General features: G+C 41.6%; 1 non-coding gene across 1 annotated transcript; it reads right to left on the bottom strand.

The window, feature by feature from the left end:
* Positions 1–1,089: 1,089 nt before the first annotated feature.
* On the bottom strand, positions 1,090–1,196 carry LOC145096686 (small nucleolar RNA R71). Its single transcript, XR_013704056.1, has one exon. It is a non-coding gene; the product is annotated as a small nucleolar RNA R71 (small nucleolar RNA).
* Between the last annotated feature and the right edge of the window lie 3,973 nt (positions 1,197–5,169).

Raw genomic sequence — 5,169 nt, 5'->3', positions numbered from 1 at the left:
ACACTATTCCTTGTGACCAACACTCGAATTACCTAAGTTATACTGTAATCTGACTAGGTACACTGCCTACAAGTGCATAGTTAGTCTAAGTTTGTTAGGTTATAAATATTAAAATTAGTGGGTACTTCCGTGCACATCAAGTTTTTGGCGTCGTTGCCGGGGAACGGCTTAGTTTATTTTTTTGTTTGCTTTAAATTAATCGATCCTTTTTGTAGGTTAAAACCTGCAAAAAGTTATTTTTCTGTTTATTTTTATTTTTAATTTTTTCTGTACATCCAGGACTCACGACGTGAATATTTCAGATTCACGACATGAGAACTGCAATCCTTAGTTTTGTTTATTTCAATTCGTTTTTCTTATTCAGTTTTATGTTTTATTTTCTTTGTCTCATTTTAGGAGTTCATGACCAGAGGTTCTAATACACCTTTGGTACCACCACTTGAAGATCCTGAGTCTACACTTCACAAAAAGAAGGATAAGAGCATGAAAGAAGATCAAACACCAAAGAAGACACCCTTACAAGAACTAAAATCATCCTTTTCAATTAATTCAGGGAAGAAAACGGAGGAGTCAAGTTCATCTTCAAAGAACAAGATCAAGCTTGAACACTTAGATCAAATACCCGTCCAAGCCGAGTCCGAGTACGATACTGAGCCTGAATTTGAATTACATACTAGTGAGCCCGAGAACGAGCTAGAGAACGAGATGGAAAACATTGATGAGATAGCCATGGGGGACTACAAGAAGCACATTCGAGATGATGTGGGGTCGGGTTTAGTACATCCTACGATTCCTGGCAATGCCACGTTCGAGTTGAAGGGACATATCCTTACTGCACTTAAGGATATCCCATTTTACAGGAAAGATCACGAGGATGATTTCAAACACTTAGACGAGGTGAACGATATTGTGGATTATTTTAATACTTTCAATATCCCAAGGGAGACAGCTTTGCTAAGGATGCTACCAGTCACTTTCAAGGGAGCAGCAAAAGACTGGTTAAAGGCACTCCCACCTGGTACGATCACCACATGGGCCTAGTTGCGTGAGAGATTCCTAGATCAGTTTTATCCACCCTCCAAAATCTCTAAACTCAAGAAGGCAATTGCCAATTTTGAGCAAAATCTGGGGGAGTCATTATACGAGGCCTGGGAACATTACAAGGGGTTGTTAAGGAATTGACCTCAACATGACCTCAATATTCAGCAGGAGATGTCGATATTCTATGATGGGGTGAATGTCATGACTAGATAACTCCTTGATTCGCAAGGACCACTAATGAAGAAGAACTCAAATTAGGCCAAGGAGCTGATTGAAGAGTTTTCAAGGCACTCTTGTGAGTATCACAACCCAGGGCGTGATGGAATAAAAGGCGGTGGAGGTACACAAACTGAAGAGATGGCTGTTGTGATGGCAATGCTTAACACTATGGATAGGAGATTGACTCAATTGGACCAATCAATTCATGCAATTCGAGTTGGTTGCGAGAGATGTAGTGGCCCACACTTGACAAAAGATTGAAATATGGATGAATATGGGAACAAGAAAGCTCAAGTATGCTACTCAAGTGGGGACAAGTATGAAGAAGATTGGAGAAAACCAAAGAAGGAGTGGCTGCCTTATGAAGAATACAAGAAGCAAAAAGAAGAGAAATTTAGGCAAACTAGCCGGGGCTTCTACCAAAGAGAGCAACCACCAATTGAGAAGAAAACAAAATTAGACCATGTTCATGAAATTCATGGAAGCTTCAGAAAAAAGACATGATGCTACTGCGCTGCAATGGAAGAACAAAGAAGTATAATGAAGAATCATCATGCAATGATGATAGATCAGTAAGCATTAATAAAGAATCAACAAGCCTCCATCAATAATCTTGAAGTACAACTTGGTCAACTTACCACTTTGGTTAATGAGAAGATGTTCCCAAAAAATCCTGAAAATAAAACTCAATCTCATGTGATGGCCATAGATATTGAAGAAGAGGCAATTTCTAAGTTCCTAGAAGCCTTAGAAGTGGAGCCACAACAGCCTGATCCAAAGCCAAAGAAGCCAAAGCTCGAAAATGAAGAAGCTGCTGGAACACCCAGTTCACGTCATGAGCTCTCTAAGCCCACGTCGTGGGCTCAGTCTGAACACAATAATTTCGTATTTGTTCCAGCTTATGAACCACCTTTTCCATTCCCGTCTAGATCTAATCTCAGTCCACTGGAGAGAGAGAACAGTTGGAGTTTATCAATTAATTGAAGGGTATTCCTATTAATACTCCTTTTATTGATTCCCTTGCAAAAGTTCAAGAATATGCTAAGTTCTTACAAGATTTATTAGACACTCGTCAGTAATTAAAGGAGAATTCTAAAGTGATCCTAAGTGAGCAAAGCTCAAAGGCTGTGTTGGGGGAAATACCTAAGAAGATGGGGGATCCTGGACGACTCAGTCTTCAATGAGAGTTTGGGAATAACATGAAGGTTTATGCTTTAGCCGATTCTGGGGCTAGCATAAATTTGATGCCTTACTCGTTCTATGAAAAATTAAATATTCAGAAGTTGAAGGCTACAAAGATGACTATTCACATGGCAAACCGTTTAGTGACACAGCCCCAGGGCATTGTGGAAGATATTTTAGTAAAAATTGGGAAATTCGTTTTTCCAATAGACTTTGTGGTATTGGATATGAAAGAAGATCCCAATGTACCAATTATTCTTGGTCGCCCGCTACTAAACACTGCTAGAGCTCTTGTTGATATTCGGGAGTCTAAGCTCACCTTGAGGGTTGGTAATGAAAAGGAAATTTTTAGGATAGAAGATGGCTTTCAAGAGAATCATGCTCAAGAAGAGGTTTTCAACATTGATGAAGACAATGAACTTGAAGAATTAGAGAAGCTCATGGAAGAAGAAATCAAAACAATTCAACAAGTTAAAAGAACAAAACCAAGAGCATCTATTCCATTTTTAGTTGAAGTCATTGCCTACACGAGTCCAACTTCTTGGGTGAGCAAGGAAGATGATGAGTGATGAAGAGGAGGTTACTTCAAAAGTAACAAATCCAGTGGTGAAAGAAGAGAAGGATGCTATGGAGTGTAAGGTAGAGACTAAAGGGACCAAACGCAAGCTTGATGGAGACGAGGTCAAGGCTAAAAAGGAGAATTCTAAAAAGTCATATATTCGTTGAGTTCAAGCTTACAAGAGGCGTTTCAAGGAACAAAAGATCTTGGTGGTGGACTCAACGTAGGAGGCAAGGAGTTTGGCTTGTAACGACCCAATTTTTACCAAGAATCTTTTTCATTTTTAATTAATCAAACACATCCCATAATCCATAAGTTTCCAAACCATTTTTTTTCCAATTCACAATTATTACAAATTCATTGTACTTTTTGAAAACATCAGAGAGTCCCAAACACACAAAAAGAGAGGTAGAGTACACGCCACGTCATCACGCCTTGATTTTGCCCTTAGGCTCCGAAGTACCTGAAACAATCAACAACTTGTAAGCGAAATGCTTAGTGAGTTTCCCAGAGCATACCACACACACACAAACCATATATCATATATCCTGTTAGCTATAAAAGCTACACACATATCACGTAATCCATGCATACATCAAACCTACGAGAATACCATGGGCTATCCCACATGGTCTTTACCTAGGACCGCCATCGGCTCCCCTACATGGCCTTACATCCAATGCCATGGGCTATCCCACATGGTCTTCACCTAGGACTGCCATGGGCTACCCCACATGGTCTTACATCCAATGCCATGGGCTTCCCCCGGGGTCTTCATACAAAACACGCAATCACATAACAAAACACAGGATGTCTAACACATATATCATAATAACATAATGGGCCGGCCTTGGTGCCTTAGACCCATAGGTACGGTGAGAAGACTCACCTGCCACGAATGCTGAACTGACACTTTCGACCAAATATACCCCACGGGCTGCTCCACTCAACTGCCTAAAAAGTGTCATACAATATCCAGTCATTTCCCCAAAGTCCATCTTGGTCAACTACAGCCAGGATCAAGTCAACGGTCCATGTTGACCCTAACTCGCCGAGTACAACTAGTGACTCGCCGAGTTTCCCGGGATAACATCTACTCGCCGAGTCATCGAGCTGACTCGTCGAGTTCATACGGCCTTGATTGATAATCTAAGGTCATTCGTCGAGTTTCCTTGCTTGAAACTCGACACGTCTACGAGCATCCAACAATTGGGGATATCTTACTTGACTCGCCGAGTTATTCCTTCAACTCTTCGAGTTCTAGGTAATCTTCATCCGGCTCGCCGAGTTGTTCATCCAACTCGTCGAGTCCGGAGCAATATTCATCGGGCTCGCCGAGCTGTTCATCCAACTCGTCGAGTCCATGCTTGCCTTCATATGACTCGCCGAGTCTCCCCCTGTGACTCACCGAATCCTATCAGATCTCAAGCCATATAGACTCTTTTAAGCCATGCAATGCTTCCTAACTACAGATCTAGGCTCCTGAGGCATGCTATCCACGTAAAGTTGCAAGCTTTACGTGCATGCACGGCTTTAAGACCCTAAAATAGCAAATCTAAGCTTGGAATGAAGTCATACACTTGTGGGGAGGCACATGCTAAGCTCAACTGATAACTTTATGCATCTCAAGTCCAAAAGGAGTCCAGATCTGAAGTTACAACTTCAGATCTTGGCTTAAACACAAAAACCCCTTTCTTAGAATCCATGCACAAGAGGGTTTTTGGTGGAAATGAGCCAAGGAACAGCTTAATACCTTCAGAAAGTGCTCCACAGGAGTAGATCTTGAATTCCCACGAGCCCTTTGCTTCCTCTAGCTTGTTTCCTCAAGTGCTTCCTTCACCAAATCCCTCCTTCAAGCTTAAAATCACCAAGAAACACACTCACACTCGAATCAGGGTTTTTGGGAGGTAAAGAGTTGTAAAGGGGGGCTTGGGGAGGCTAATGACCCTTAAAATAGGATGCAAGGCCCCGAAATCTAGGGTTTCATCTGCCAGCATCTACTCGTCAATTCCCATAACGAACTCGACGAGTAGATCATTAAACTTCGCGGACAAACCCGCTACTACTCGACAAGTAGGAAGGCCAACTCGCCGAGTAGGTTCTCAAAAATTCAAACCAAAATATCATTATTAATACCTGAGGATCAGGGTGTTACACGGCTCATGACT

Source organism: Lactuca serriola, chromosome 3, assembly GCF_051521515.1.
Source record: "Lactuca serriola cultivar US96UC23 chromosome 3, Lser_US96UC23_V15, whole genome shotgun sequence".
NCBI lineage: Eukaryota > Viridiplantae > Streptophyta > Magnoliopsida > Asterales > Asteraceae > Lactuca > Lactuca serriola.
Note: the sequence above shows the minus strand (reverse complement) of the source record. Positions and strands in the feature narration are given on the sequence as shown.